General features: G+C 35.4%; 1 protein-coding gene across 1 annotated transcript in view; it reads left to right on the forward strand.

The window, feature by feature from the left end:
• Positions 1–17601, forward strand: part of LOC121326756 (ras-related protein Rap-2b-like) — a 45396-nt gene extending 27795 nt beyond the window's left edge. Inside the window, exon 2 of the mRNA XM_041270219.1 lies at positions 17297–17601. The gene's annotated coding sequence lies outside the window, so the exon portion shown is untranslated. The remainder of the gene's footprint in view (positions 1–17296) is intronic.

The raw sequence follows: 17601 nt of genomic DNA on the forward strand, positions 1-17601 counted from the left end.
CCACAGAGTGCAGAGAGACAGGTTAACTGTTGTGTGAACAAAACCCATCCTTTATCTTTATCTTAAGAATTAAGTTCATAGGTATGATGTCGACAACCAGTTATTACCACTAATAGTCATTTTTCCTTCTGTCATAAGTTTCACTCACTCTTATATAAAATGGTATTTTACAATTGTTTATTTTTTATATACGGTACTATACATCACAGATATTTATTTTTATTTTATTATTATAATTTTTTAATACCCACGACAGGAGTTATGGGCCAACACTATAATTTAGAAAATATTTTTAAAAGTTTTCTAATTAATGAAACAACTTTCTTAACAATGAATATTTATAATATTTTACAACTCATGGCTACAATAGTAAATTCATTCTCATACATCTTCAATGTAAATGCTTAAATTGCTTGGTATGGTAGTGAAAGTGGTGTTGCCCTTTTCAGTTTAGACAGAAATAAATACTGGAAAAATGCTTTAGCTTAAAATGACAAGGGGTGAAGTTGTTGAACACAATATAAACTCAATATTAAACTGATTCCTAAATATTCATGTGTTATACACGTTAGACATATTCTAAATTTGTGTAGCCCAATGCAAGTCAACCTGCCTTCCCCCGAGATAGAAAATTGCATAGTAAACGCTACACTTTTGTATCACTTTTTTGTCATCCGAGCAATAGTTACTAGTTTTTCTGTTTTACTTTATTTTATTACCCTAAACCTAGTCCCAATCCTAACCTAATAATTCTAAAAGGTTTACCAGCAAATCTTGCATCATGACTTTAACGAAAGGGCACTGTCAACCAGTGCCCAGCTGGAATGTTTAGTAGTCTTAAAAAATATGCATGGGTGAATTTCACGCAGCCACACTATACCACTAGTCTCCTCACATACTCTACAGTAAGAAGATTTCAAAGAATAAACTTTCCCAGGTCTGTGTTATTTTAAGCTTCTGAAAGGGCAAACAAGCTCAGAAAAACCGATCCCATATTTATCATTTCCATATGTTTCTCTGCTGGTAGGATACAGGCCACAAGCTAATTAACAACAGATTTTTACTTTGCGTTCTCATATTTATGGTGTTTATTTTACATGTAATTCTCATCATATTTGTTCTTTACAGCTTTAAAAGCCCTCCAGTGTAAAGTACAGATTTGCCTGTGCAGAGATAAAAAAACAAGTTTCACTTCATTGCAGGATAGATCTTTGGTTGCAACATTGCCTCTGGTATTGAAGGCACAGTATGTGTGTTTATCACCTTTACAATGTGCCTGGAATTGTACTTAGCGCTTGAATGTTATCCCCAGTGATTCTTTCAACACTAAACCTTGTTGAACCCTAGCTCTTTAGAGGTGCCAAACATAAACAGTGGATTACAACACAAAATGCATCGTCAGGCTTTCATTGTTTCTTAACGTCATCTCAGCCCTCCACTTGTCCTGGGAAACAAAGTCAATTTCTTTGCTTTGTTTGAATTTATCATTGATTCATTAGACATTTTTTGCAAATGTAACCCTTGCCAAAACGCAACGCCAACTACATGCTTATCATATGTAGTACAGACAATTACATGAAGAAGTCACATTAGGCAGTGCACAGTAATTCTCTGTGGTCTCAGCAGTCTAAAGCCTATATTATGGATTCAGTGCTGGAATGACGCCTTGAAAGCATTTGCTTATTATGAGCACCGTCATTCTTTTTAATGTTAGAACAGCGGTTTGTGTGCAAAAACCTTTTTGTTTTAGTTTGATACACTTTTGCAGACACTGCTGAAAATAGGGTAAAAAAAAATACAAACCTGGTATGAGCATTTGGGAAATCAACGTAATGCTGTAAACACAATTAACAAACAGAATGGAATGTCTTATTAGTTCATTTATGATTTGTACAACACCGATGTTCTCTTTCACTTTTTGAAGCTCAATTTTTGACAATCATTCCTGAATTAGGAAGTTAGCACTGAATTAGTGACCCTGGCGTTGCTAATGAATGTAAACAGATGTTAAAAGATTGCACTATAACAACAACATTCACTGACTAACAATATGTCTCAAAGAATGACAGAATCAGTTTTTAAATGCTCCCTTCTTTACTTCTCTTAAAGGTCTTAGCTCTGGTTAAATTATAAGCTTCAGGACCCTTTTAAGCCAACACCCCAGACTTGCTTTTGCTCTTTTTATACCAGCTGCATCTTAGATTAGCCAACATCACTTCAAGTTGGCCTGAAGCCAAATACTTTGAATCTACTAACATACTCTGAATGTAATGGTGTCAGTAATTATCTTAACACGGGATGTCATGAAAACAGCCAGCTTACATTTAATTTTGTAAATGCTGTATCCAATGCTGCAATACTTGCTTCGGGTGGAAAAAGAGTGACAAGAATTATTAATTTACTGTATCGATACATATCATGTTTCATAAAGCCTTTGTGAGGGATCCCTATCCTCATCCACACAAACATGCTCACAGACGCTCACCCACACACATGGCAGGAAGTGGACAGTACTATGTGAACCGGCAAAGCCTGAAATGTTTCTCAGCTGCCCGCAGTGAAGTGTTTTGAAATCCTGCACTTGGAAATAACCTCGTCCTGTGGGATGTGTTCTGGAAGGAATGCTGGGAGGCATGGCAGAGACAAGGGCTGGGCAGTGGAGTGGAGTAGATAAACTAAATGCTGATCTCTGCAGATTTTCTGCACGGTGGGGTGGGTGATGCAGAGCAGGCAGTGAATGATGACATTTTTTTTTTTTTTTTTTTTTCAGGCCAGTCATGGGTTTGTTCAGCCTGAGGCATCCTGTGAGTCTGGTGGGGGGGGGGGTTACACAATGACTAGTTTCAGCAGCCAGTTAGCCACATTAGATTCAGATGCATAAGAATGCAAGGCATAACTCTGCACCAAGACTAAAAATCAAACGGGACGTTTAGCTTATTAGTTTTGTCAAGTGTATATTAGGCATTAGAACATTTTTCCAGAAAGTAAAAACATATATAATATAATGACCCTATTGCATCAATATGTTTTTTTTTTCAGTGACTTATACTTGGGGGAAAAAAAAAAACTCATATCCTGATAAACTACATTTTATACCGATCTGCTCTATGTTTGCATATTCATAAATGATGGTGTTGCAAACATATGGTGCCCTCATATTGAAATGTAGAGAATCCTTTTTTTTCTCTCTATCACTGGTTCTTCACTTGCTCTAAATCAGTTTTATCACTCCTGGCATATTTTATACTAGAAAAGCAGTATATGAACTAGTTACATTTTACGAACAAACTAAGCCATTCAATAATATGAATAATTTAGAACAGAATAATGCAATATAAGGATTATTCCTGTTTAACAAAACAGGCGGGCATATCTGAGTATAACACGCAATATGATATCTACAAATGGCCGAAAGAAAGTAATATTAATAATGCCAAGTGAAAATTACATTTTAAAAAGTGTAGGCTATTGTGGTTTAAAACTTGAGTTCGACAAGCAGATATACACACATACAACATATTCTTTCTTCTATGTAAGTTGCATATTGATGGTCAATTTGAAATTTGTGTTAGCGCAGTGTAACAGCAGTAACAGGACCTGTGGTGGCAATAGAATCCATTGTCTTTGTGTTCTTCATTGCACAAGATGTAACTGTCTTAAATGCTTTTGCTTTGTGATTGTTAGACGTTTACACTACTAAACTTGCCTTACTTACTCAACTTGCTGGCAGACAGTCTCTTTTCTGTATAGTATTCAGGAACCACAATGCACACAATCCAGTCACTGGCTGCTTGGTTCAACAATACTTAGTCTTGGCAACACAAGATACCAAAATAACAGTTTCAACATGATTAGAAAAAAGATAAAAACATGTTCCATATTCTAACAAACAATTACTACAAAGTATAGTTAATCTTATGATGAAGGTATTGCATGGGCAATCAGTAAAGGATTAAGACAAGTTGAGGCAAGTTTATTTCCCTTTACTATTAATCTCCTTTAATTGTCTATCGATTTAAGATTTTATAATTTAACTGGGTGCTAATCTATGTTCCTGCCTAAATCAGGTCCTAACCATCAAACCCCTGTTCCCCTATATTCCCCTTTTTATAATTACTTTTAATTTCCTGCAACGTGGCTACTAGTATAATGAAAATGTATCACTTCAAAACTTGAAATTGTGAAATAATTATGAAGAATTTTTTTTCATTTTATTCTATTCATAGGAAGAATACAAGCCAGGGAAAGAGTAACTCAGAAAGGTTTTTATGATGAGTACCCATGGTGACACAATTGCAGTTGTAGGATCTTAGGGTCGTTAAAGTTGAGTCTGAATAGGGAAGCAGAATTATGGACAAGACGGAATATTTTAATTGAGGTCCCAGGTGAAATATCAAAGAGTTATATCAGATAAATCAAGACTGAATCATAAACAAAAGCTCAATAGTGATGCCACCCACGGTCTGACGACAGTCAAATCCGCTCAGCTCAATTTGACAAGTAACAGCAGGCTCTTAATGAAATGCAAGGTCCTGGTAGATTAAATTCAATATTGAAAATGAATATGCCATATTATTATGTTATAGCCACTGGCAGTTATATATTTAATATGTCCTATTTTACGCTTGATTGCATGTGATCTAAGATAGCTTTAGCTTTGAGTATATATTTAAAAGACAAATTTTCATGTGTCAATGGAATTTTTGGAATAAAATATAATCAATATTTCAAAGAATGAATCTATATCTATTCTTCACAACATGGTTATTGTTGCAAACTGCAGGTGCTTGAAGTATAGTCTAAATGTTATCATAGATGTTATCGTAGTTATCTTATAGAAGAAGAAACAAAAACATTTCTCAATTTTCATTGCAATGCTGATCAGAGATGGATTTATAATAGAACATATATTTTTGCTATTGTAACATTTTCCATTATTTTAAAACAGTGGGTATGCAGGATATTTTTTTAAAACTATATTTTAGTGCTGTATTTGAAAAGCATAAATATGAAACACATAATACGCATTTAAATGTAACTGCATGTTCTATTTAGTTTACATATTTTTTTTAAATTTGTATTTGTTCATAAAACAAATTGCAATAATATGTAATAACACCAGAACAAAAATAAGAGGGTTAAAAAAAAAAATCAAACAACAGGTATTGTGTTACAAGAAACTGGTCCTCAATGCTGAACCAACCTGTTTTTCTCAGTGCTGCAGTTCCACACTTGAATGCACAGGAATGCTGTATTTGTTTCTGCAGCAATGGGCACCATTTACAGTTGCCATACATTTCTAAAGCTTTAAACAAAGAAATAGATTAAGGGGTTATATTCACAATGCCTCAACCCACGAGTTTAAAGGATGTTTGCATACCCTCTGTACAGTTATTTAAAGCATGTTTTTAGGAAGTTTAATATTTCTGAAACTGCTCTGGGCTATTGATGGTTTCATTAACAACACTAAATGACTATTTTGAATATAAAACTGATCAAAACAGACTTTTAAAAAGCCCTGAATTAAAGCATTGTAAATAGAGCCCTATCACAAAATATGCATATTCATTTGAATATCAGTGATGACAGCTATAAAATAGCAGGACTGATGGAACAGACAGCACAAAAAGGCACAGCCTTTGAGATGTTGTATGCAGTATCATTTACAAACCCTTCAAATTCTCCCTTTGATGATATCAGATGTCTGTCCAGAGGTCACGCTGGCCAGCTCAAGGAGACACCCAGTGCTATCGAACTCCAGAAGCTTTGATTGGAGCCCATGGTTGATAATATTCAGAGTTCTGGAGCTTCCACTCAATGCTGGCTGTACATCAGCTGTGCTTACTTACCTCTCACTATGTGTGCAGGTCTGCTGCCTGCTAAATCTTGTTTATTTAGCATCTCCAGGTCAGAGCAGAGTGACTGGTCTGGCACAGAACCTCATTTAAAAAGGGTTCATTTACTCATTTACTGGTTCAGTAGTTTCTGACACAAAAACTTTCTTGGCTCATGACCTTCTCCTTTTATATTAACTTCCGAGAAAAGTTTCATTTTTGTATTTCTTGCATTATATATATATATATATATATATATATATATATATATATATATATATATATATATATATATATATATATATATACATTGTGTTTAGGTCAATACCTCTAAAGAACTTAAATGTCTAATTATTCAGAGCAGGAAGATCCAGTACCACATCAAATTAGGAGAGAAAGCAGAACTTTTGTTAACAGATGATAGGATTAATATCTTAAGATTGTTAAGTGCTGATTGTTGAATAAAAGAGAAACTAAACCTCTTAAAAAACAAACCAATCATTCATAAAAGGTTGGTAACAGTGGTTCTTGAAAGTTATCTTAAATACTCATCTCAGTAAAAAAGTTATCTCAGAATTAAGGTTACTTTTTTTGAATAATAATATATAAAACTGTTAAAATAATAATTGTTTCTTGTTCAACCCTTGCCCCATTGGTTTTTGACAGTGAACATTGGGTGTACTAAGGAAGGGGTGGCCCAATGTTTTCAACAAAGAATTCATCGTAATTGTGCAATACCTTGTGTTATGCAGAACTATTTTGCTAAAATGTTTCTAATTTTGACTTGAAATTCTTGCAAATGGTTAAAAATAGAGGCCGCAGATATAAGGGACTTTACAGTAAGTGTTACTCAGAAACATATTCTTCTATTTGTTGAAACGAAGCTGGTAAATAGTACAAATGGAACTGCACTGTTTAATCAGGGCTGTGGGACTCCATTATCTGAATTGCTTGAGACTCTGCTGATTTGTAAACAATGTTGCAGAAAACTCTGCCGCCATTCTTCCTGTTCCTCAACTCCCTTTGATCTGCAGATTGCTCTTCATACAAATTGACATGGAGGTTTTACATAGCCCCAATGAGAGTCCCCAGTAGCTGTGTTGTGCATGTTTAAAACTTTACTTAAAACTCCCTTTTTCATAAGAAGTTTATTGTGTATGTTGTCTTTACTGACATCGAGAGAAATCTTTGATTGTATCTATTGTGCTCATCTTTGAATTAAACTGTAAGAAAAGACTAGTTGAATAATCCGAATCAGTGAAAGTATGAATCAAGGACAAGAAGGGGGTAAAGATGAAGACGAATTTAGACAGAATTTCCAGAGCTATTTTTAAAATGAGGATATTGGTACGCATTACCATTTACTGCTTGTACGGTACAGCAAGAATGATTCTTTTTCAACAGCAAGTAGGATTCACCAATGGATCCAATTAAATAAACCTGAAACCAACTTATTGTACTGGTCCTTGGTCCTATACTGCCGAAATGATATGTAAAGTACAATTCATTTTAATCATGTGTTTTTTAAAAGGAGGCAAGCATTAAATAAAGGATCTTGCAGAGTGATGAAGAATTTAAATATAAGTAATGCCTTACTCTTGCATGTTTTGTAGTGACTGCTCATATTTTTTCTTTTAGTTTTTCTTCAGTTTTTAAGATGTGTGTGTTGTAAGCTATCTATGAATATATTACACCTGCATGTGTTAGGGTTGAGTGCATTGCATGCACCTACAGAACCACTACAAAGAGTTGGATTGATACAATCCCTCCGTTCATTTAATGAAATGCTGGAATTGTCATTTATAAGTGTACATAGATATTTCTTAAGTCCAAATGGATTCTAATTTACAGAACAAAAAGAAACCTCCTACAGTATGTATGATTGATGATGAAATCTGGGCATTCAATTCCAAGAAAATGTAAGTATGGCATTTATAATAAATCTTATATTTACCGCATAACTTGACATGAAGCCTTAGACTTGTAATATATTATGCTAATAAACATATTTATTATTAACATTTGTCAAAACCTGTAATCATGTTTATAAATAGATCCTTAACCCAAGGTGTGACCAGATCAGGTATACCAGTGACCCATTGGTATAACTAACTACCGGCAATACACTGTAGCTTCCTGCAACTCATTTTGTCAATGGAAGTGTTAGCTTGTAAATGAATATAAGAGCTCAATTGGCAGAATGAATAGAAAACATTATGTTGCTGCTGTGTTTTAGTATAGTGCTGGCTGCATTCAAGCTGTAATTGCTCTTTGGTAATACCAGTGCTAGAATACAGATGTGGCACATTTAATTGAATTGTGTGTTAAATGAGGCTGTAGATCTTTAGCTGCTATTGACAGATAGTGTTACTTTAGAGCTGGATTTCATAGTGCTCTTGGGGCTGTCAGCCTTAAAATAAGCAGAAAAAAAATTCAAAGAATAAGAATAAGCAGCACAGGCAACAATTGAAATAAATGTTGCTCACAGCCTTGTTGTTTTATTCTACTGAGAGGTATCTGTCAGTCGTTATTGTTATAATAACAGTACTGGTTTCCAAAGACAGATGGAGTCCAGACATCCACACTCTTTCTATATTACAGATCTTCTCAAGATACGCGTTGTGTACCTGAGCACCATCTTTTATCGTTGAGGTATGAAATTCATGCTTATTGTTGACACGCTGTGTCTTTTGCATATTTCATTCCTTGCCCTGTACATTTGCTATTAAGTAAATCTGAACACTTCTAAATCCATATTTGATTTGTGTATATTTTTCCAAGTGCCAACATACTGTAAGTTTACAAGTTATTTTTCTCATGTCTAAAAATTTGCTGTGCCCATTCTAATGTGCTGCACATGAAATTGGTATAAAAACTGGTATAATTAAAATATAAAATTACACTTACAAGTTGTACTAATTTGTGAAATATCATAATAAATAATTAAGCTTTAGTATTGAAGGATGTCTAAGTCCAGTTGTGATAGAAATATGAATATGTTCATGTACAGTACATGATCAATCTGTACAGAAAAAAAAAAAAACTTTGTATATAATGAATACTGATAAGTAAACTTAGAAAAAAAAATATGTTATTAACATTCTTTCATTACAAGCATTCAGAAAGACCTTGAATACCAGCTCTCACATGTATTAGTGTTCCCCAGTGATCAGTGTCACAGAAACAATTGCTGTACTTTTCTAAGACCCACCCACAGTTTCTTGGGGGACTTTGGACATTTATAAATTGCTGCAGAATGAGTCTCTCATGGTAGGCTTAACCTGCACAACTCTATTTTGATATCAGTACGCCATTTAAAACAGATCGTGTAAGGGTAGATAGTCTCACCTCTGTAATCAGGATTTATCTCTGAAAACCATTTATTCTGCACAGATTAAAAAAACAATCCACATCCTCTAGTAATTGATGGAGGCCTTCCTCTTGCTTTGAAAATAGGTTTGTTGCAAATATATAGTCTTGCTCAGAAACTACTCTCAAAGTGTTGCAATAGCAGACTATTTGAATGTAGCTTTGGACAACTGATGGGGATATGCAACTAGCACTACCAAGTGTACAATATGCACAGCATGGGGTCATTTAATGGGCTGTCATCGAGCTATGGGGGTAAGGGTTTTAACCAGATAGAACAGACAGTTTTCACAGCTTTTATGCACTGTGTTTTCTGTCTTGTAAGCAATTGATGAGTCATTTATTGCTCCTTTGTCACTGGATTCCCTTTCATGAGATTTTGCAAATTTATTACATTGTATTGCACGGTGCTTGCAAGGTACTGAATGGAACATAACAAAATATGTGGTTATCTTAAAGCCACTGAGATGGTTCCACTCCACATGAGATGATGGGATGGGTTTAAGAAGATCTGCAGGGAGAGCTCAATGCCACCTACCAGCCAGATACAGAGATTAATCGAAAATAGAGGTCAGTTTCATTTGGATTAATATCCATGAGGACACGACTCATGTATCTGCTTGAAAACATCCACATTAAGAAATGCTCAGCAAAAAATGATAGTATTGTAAAAGTGTGTGTTGAACTGAACTGAATGTATTTTATTATTTATTTTCTGTGGAATTATGCTACAATAACATAGGATGTAATGATATACAATGCTGGCGTTACAAAGCTTACTTCCGTGAAGCAATATGTCTTAAAATGAATCATGTAGTCGTTTAACTTGATATTTAGTAAAATTAATATTTCTAAATGTTAAAAGTGTGTACCAGGATGTCTGTACTAACATTACAAAACTGCCGAATGCAAGACAGTGACGGAATGTAATAATATTGTTTGCTGGCCTGTAATTTCTAAAGATGCGTCTTTTCTGTCAGGATACATTTGTTTCGAAAGCAAGGCAGACATGTGGGAGTCAGGAACCAACTCCCCAGTAATTGTTGGTTCCTGTTGTTGAAGCTGGCACATTGGATCCTTCAAGAAGCTGCTTGATGAGATTCTGGGATCAATACGCTACTAACACGCGAAAGAGCAAGACAGGCTGAATGGCCTCCTCTCATTTGTAAACATTCTTATGTTTCTTATGTTTTTTTATTCTGAAATAGTGTGTTAATCACACATACTCCTAGAAGAAATCATAGGGATTATAGTCATATTCAGAATGACTGTAGTTCATTCTTCTATTGCCTAGTAATTTTACTGAAATTAAATTGTGCTTTCATCGCCATCTTCTCAGAATCCACTTTGCATGCCAGTTTCAGTGTGCCTGAGACTTCAAATAATCTATTGGAGATTTTCTAAATTAACTGTCAGGCATTGAAAATGTTCACCTTTTTTGTGTCACATTGTGACGTGGTGAAAACTCCTTATTTGTAAACAGTGTTTATTTTTGTGATTTCTTTTGTGTTAATACTCTAACTTATTTTATACCGGTATCTGTTTTAATTCACTCCCATATTCTGCAGTAGAAATGTGCATAATTATTCCACCAACAACATCAATTGCAGACAGTGTTATGTTTATCTTCATATTTAAGTATTATAAAGGTTAAATAGTGTTAGTTGTTAACTGTGTACGGTATCTTAACTTGTTTAAAATATTTTATTTCCGTTTGAGAATTTGGCAGGAAATGGAAAATAATTAATTAAGTATTAAATGATGCAGGTGTATAAAAGGCTGCAACTCGCCTATGTGTGGAGAGAAGAGACAGTGGTTAGGGTTAGGGTTAGTGGTTTAAAGAAGAGACAATGTTTTTGGTTGTTAGACTTTCAAACACTCAATCATTTTGGGGATTATTATTTAAAAATCCATTTGAATCCCCTAAATTATCAAGGCTCACAACATAGGGCATATAAATACTGTCAGACAGGACACATAAGCCACACGTGTGACCACAAAAGCACTATAAATAAAGATTTTCTGTATATAGTTTGTGGGTGAGACTCCAGCCCCACCTAAGAACTCTCCTTTTCATCCTGCTTCATGTAACTGGGCCCTGTGAAATATTAGTTCTGCTTTCAGTTTCCTTTTATCTCTCAATTCCCCATATGCAGTCATGAGAGACTGTTCCTCTTTGGTGACTTATCATCAAAAGTCTTGAAGTATATACGGTAGGCGGAAAAACACCAATAATAATAACAATAAACCAAAATGGCATCTTTTTTGAGGAAGATTTTGTTTAATGAAATGCATGTTTTATCCACATGCTGTTTTAATCTGGATAAATCAGCCCATGTTATTCTGATTAAATCACCATGGTGATTGCATTGATTACCAAATGTAGCAATGTGTATTGCTGTAATGTACTCCCTCCAGTAGAGTAATTTAAAGAAGTATTAGTACCTATTTCATTTTATGTTTAATTTGAAAATAAAGAGTTACAGGTTGTTTTTTGATGTCTTAAAAAAAAACATCTAACAATTGAATTCACTGTTTGTGGATGTGACAGGGAGGGCTCAAAGTGACTGCCCAGAGAGGCGCTTTGTTGACATCAAGGAGGAGAGTGTCCACTCCGAAGGATAACTACTACAGAAGGTTCAACTACAAGAAGGTGCCTGTGAAGGCTTCTCAGCCAGGACCCGTAGTCAGCCTTCAGGAGCAGCAGCAGTAGGTTAGTTTAAGGGATGTTGATCCTAAACAGTATAGAGTGGGTTGTCGTAGTGTAGTAGGCTCCTGGAACAGGACTTTTCTTTTAATGAAACCAGCGTTCAGCCTTGTGTGGCAAACTTTTATTTTTAGCTTTGTTTTCTTTATTAAATCTGACACTAGGGCTACCATTGCTAGTACCCTAGTGGCAGCACATGTGTGTGTGTGTTTAGTGAATCTGCACGCCTGTGCCGCATCGCCACACCCAATGCTGTGTCTGTGTATCAGGGTGATGGTCCGAGCTTACCCCCGAACCGCAATCAAATTTTTCACCTCAGGACCACAGAGGTTTTAAGAAAGCAGGAAACATCAACTTGGTAGTGTTCACAGGCATAGAAATTTATTGTGGCACTGGATACTTCACACATATGACAACTGATTCTCATAGACTAACAGGTTATACACAAAATGACTGACGTTCACAAAGACAAGATCACGAATGACAATGCACAGGTAGATAAGGCAGTAAATAAGCCTCAGCCCCGCCTACTCGTAACAGGATCAAGTATTCAATAAACAATTACACCTGGAATGATTTTATACATGCATTCCATGTATAATAAACATTCAAATATTTTACATTGAACATGCTTCCTCTCCTTTACACGTTTTTGTGGAGGCTGTGTGGTCCATTGGTTAAAGAAATCAAATCCCAGCTCAGCCACTGACTCGTTGTATAACCCTGAGCAAGTGACTTAATCACCTTGTGCTCTGTCTTTCGGATGAAGCATTGTTGTAAGTGACTCTGCAGCTGATGCATAGTTCACACACCTGAGTCTTGTATCTTGTAAGGCGCTTTGTGATGGTGGTCCACTATGAAAGGCGCTATATAAAGATTATTATTATTTGTCAAATACGCTTGCTCAACAGCATGCAGGATACATAGCCCACGGCTTTATCGGCAGTAGAATAACAACCACAATCGTATGTATTTAAATATTACAGTGAGGGTCTCAGCTTCACAGTCTGCCTCATTATTATTCAGTGACAATCCACACACGTACCACTTCCCCTGTTATGTGGGTTTTAGGAACCGAACTGAAGAATACACATAACAGATTTCTAAACAGATTGTTGTTTTGAATCATTCATGTCTCAAATTATAACTTGAGACACGAATCTGGTAGATAAGTTGTTCAAATTATTTTATTTCAAGCCTGGATTTGTTTCAGCTTCCATCCACCAATAGACCTTGCACACCCATTTCAAAGCCAGCCATCCACCTCAATTATATTAATCAACAGAGCGCTCACAATTCCAGAGAATCCTACCTGAGGTGTATCTACTTATCTCACATGTTCCTGTTTGAAAGATGCACTCACTGTGATAAACCTGTATTTGAATATACCGGTACGCACATAATACTCTCAAGAAATTAGAACAAACATAAAAAAAAAAAAAAAACAGACATTCTGAAAAGTTGTTTCCTTCAGAACAGACTTATAGAACTGACATATGTACAGCAACGCTTGGGTGTATTTATCTTCTCCAATTGCTGCAAAAAAAGGCAATGTGAAGGTAATACATATTAAATAGGCTTATTATTTACTAGAATTGTTTCATTAGCTCTATATCCTTTACGTCCATAATGGTATAAATGGGTGTATAAGATATGTTTCAATTAGAGTGCAATACTTTTGAATGAGTGAACGACTGATTGAACTAATGTATAATAACGAGTTAATTAATTAATTAATGACTGTGGCTTTTGGGAATTATGTGTATGGTAGCAATTCCCCTGAGAGCCATTCTGTTTCTGCACACACTCATTACTACCAGGAAACATTAAGCTCCACAGCTGTCTGCCAGGCAGAATCCTGGTTTAATTGGCAGAACTGTTTGAAAGTAATGTTATTAGATTATGTCAAGTGCTATAAAAGATATTGACTCATAACAGGCTAATTTAATGAAAAGATAACACACTATTTTAATGTCCAGTATTGTAATTCATATAAATGCAAATAAATGATACAGTATATAGTAAATATGGACTGGAGAGCATGGCCATAGTGGAATCTTATTGTTACCAACAGGGGGCTATAATGCCCGAAGGCATCATATTTGTTTACATCGTGGAGTTGAATTTGTTTGAGTCAGAAAACAGTGACAATTATATTTTAATCACCATTTTAGTATTTGGAGTATCTTTCTTTAGGAGTATGTTTTGTACTTCATTTTCTGTTAAGTCGCAGAATCGCTGTTCAGCAGTTTTTTCACATTCAACCATTTTCTCTTGTTGTGAGTGGAGGCGAAGATCATTCCTTTGAAAAGGGGCATGACTGACAGTGGTGTGAACCAATCACATATCAGAGGGAGACTATTGTCGGGTGTGGTGTAAGGATGTTAGGGCAATATTTATTTTTGCTCCTATGATGAGGTTTTTACCAATCACAGGCCAGAATTTCCAAGCACTGATTTTCTATCTATCTATTTTCAGCTGCATAATGTTTTTTTCAAAGTTTTGCCAGGGTAATATCTTGAATTCTACAGGGTTCACACAAAGTGTTTTAAAATTTTAAATAATTAATAATAATAAAATAAAATAAAATAAAAAAATACCAAAAGCCTATATATAAACAAGAGTATGATTACCAATGGTTTCAGACGATTTGTTTGTTTGTTTGTTTGTTTTGTTTGTATTACAATATTAGGGCATGTGGATGTTATACCATGGTATTTTATACACAAAACACAAAAGTGCATTCTAACTTTCTGAAACATACAATTTGTTTTACATACTAATTTAAAGCGTCTGTCATTTTACTCAGTGCCCCTGTAATTTCTCCAGGGTTAATCTAAGTCCCCCTTGAAGCTCTTGTTATTGATTGCTATGGTAGATTTAATGCTTTGTCAGTATGACAGCCTAATGCCATGCAAGTCATTGTCCAGTCTCATTAGTTCAGTGGAACCAGTGAACTGCTCACACTGGGCACGATTCCAACCCTACGCGTATTAACTGCCAGGCTGGAGAGCGTTGTCAGCAGGGACCGTAGAGCGACAGTTGGCTTGTGAAGGCAGTTTGCACCCAACACCTGTGTCAGGAATGAATTTTCACTAGTGAAATAACCTTTAGGAGGCAGTTATAGTAGTAGCTAATTGGTTGGTAGCTTGATTATGTATGCACAGAACATTGGCATATTGTATTTTACTACCCTGACATGCATTTAGCGTGTCGAAAGTATCCTTTTTTTTAGGATGCAGTAATATGAAATTAATTTGACATATTTGTTTGTTCTGGTGTTCAAGAGTAAGAAGCAGGGTTCTGAAGAATGTAGCGTTACACGTCCCAATGTGCTGATATAACTGTTTAAATAACGTACCTGTAATCATTCTATTCATTATGAACAGCCTGACAGCTTTTTACACTTATAACTAAAGTCTGTTTCAAAGCTCTTTCCAAAATGGCCACTCAAGTGCACTGGGGTTTGAGATCTGTCCTCTAAATCAATGCAGGGAGAGCGATACATTAAAAGAAAAAAAAAAGTGCTCTGACGTTTCTGTTCTGTACCACTTCATGATGGATCGTTATTACTGTGTTACCTGTTTGACAATGTCTGCAATGATCCTTACACTATTAGTGCACTAGAGCAGCCATTTTGAAAATAGCTTTGAAACAGACTTTAAAGAGTAAAAAGTCGTCAGGATATTAATGCAAAGAAAAAAGACAGGTACATTATTTAAACAGTTAAAGCAACACAAGGGAACATATAACGTTATATTCTTCAGAACCCCGCTACTCATTCTTTAAGTGGGTCTTTCAATTCCTGGTTATTCTTTCACAATTTAATCAGTCAATAAAATTTTTTCAAAAAACATTATTTCAGTTTTGACTGCCTGCCTTCCAGACTTTTCTTGAATAGAGGATTTTTTTTAATCTAAATGATTTTGAATTGGGATTTAAAAAGTGGCTCTGTAAAGTGGAGGGTGCTTAAAACGCAAGTGGATTGAACTGACTGATTGATTAAGATCAATAGGACATTTGTCCCAGCCCCCGGAACCTCGCACAGCTTGTAGTATAAACGGCATTATAAAAGTGTAATTCAGCCCTATTCTAATTCACCCTATAGATGGAACATCTTCTTAATGGGTTCTCTATATGGCATTGATTTTGTACTTTTTTTCAACTTATTGTTTTACTTCACTGCTGCTACGAAATACACCATCGAGAACACAGTTTACAAATTGAAGGGCAATATCCAATATGTGCTTTGTCAAAGACGACTTGTATTTTACATGCCTTTAAAATAGAAAGATCTTTGTTCTTGCACATTCTACTGTTTGCCTGTTCTTTTGTTTTGCTTTTGAATCTGCAGTGGCGAAAGCTGAGACAATGCTTGGAATCTAAGCAAGAGATCAACAAAAACTGCACCAGACAAAAGCCTTACTGTAGAAACCTCAGTAGGCTTAAATCTTATTAATCTGCAAGGCAGATGCCTGTGGTAAACGTCTGGCTATCAAACATATCTTTATCTGTGTCATTGTGGTACACACCTCACTTCTGCTTTTTTTTATTTTATAAAATAATCGTGTTGGTTGCAAACCAGCTTTATTCACATTTAAATAATGATTCCATTTGTTTCCATTCCCCTGAAACATGATGAGCTTTCAAAGATAAGGAAGAAAAACTGAAACCAGCAGGTTATCAGTGATGGTTCATCTGAATCTAAACAACAACAATGTCTATAGATGAGGTTTAAAAATCAACACAGACTAGCATGAAAGGCTATGAAACTGACATTTCTTCTAAACCAGCGCATTTAACATGTAGAGATTTGTTGTCTACAGTATGCCACAAGTTTCTGTCTGATCCAGAATTAACAGTTTAACCATGACGTTTCAGCTGGTTTACACTTGAGATATGTTGTCATATTTATATACAAGAGGGACTTTTCTGCTAAGATCACGACAGAAACATATTATGTGATCATAAAAGGTGTGATGTTGCCATGGCAATATGCAGTTTTCTAATAAGCTGTTGACGCAGGAGCAGTACAGTGATGCTAAATAAGATCTAATTGAGCCTGGGTAAATGTGCATTCATTTGCTATGTTTCTACTGTTGTACACCACAGCAAACTTGGGCTGGGGCAAACAGGAGACAGCATTCCAAAGAGTAAGCTGAACAATAAAACATTTCATTGCATTAAAGAGACGCTTTTTGTTTTCACGATGGTTACAAATGGTGTGCAATAGCAGAAGGCACTTGGTTATTAACCTTGTGTCGCTGGCATCATGAGCATGAGCTTGTTCAGTGTTTGTAAAGCAAGGTTAAAGTTTATTATTATTATTATTATTATTATTATTATTATTATTATTTTATTTTTTTATTTTTTTTTTTTTTTAATGGTATTGGCAAGTTTGAGATCAAAGGGAAGACCCCCTCCTGAGTGAGTCGGCATTGAACAGCACTTTCCACTGTAGTTCATTCTCCGCTGAACTGATTCCACCTGACAGACAATGAGGGAGAATCTGGTGTCCTTCCACTGACGCTACAGAACACCCTGATAATTCTCTCAGCGCAGTTCGTTCGCCATCACCCTGGTGTGCATACAAACTGGAATTAACTGTGGCAAGAACAAGGCTTCTCAAAATGTAACACGCCAAACTGGTTAGAAATAAGACTCCTATTTTATATCAGTTTTTCCCATTCC

The sequence above is a fragment of the Polyodon spathula genome, chromosome 14 (genome assembly GCF_017654505.1).
Source record: "Polyodon spathula isolate WHYD16114869_AA chromosome 14, ASM1765450v1, whole genome shotgun sequence".
Classification (NCBI taxonomy): Eukaryota; Metazoa; Chordata; class Actinopteri; order Acipenseriformes; family Polyodontidae; genus Polyodon; species Polyodon spathula.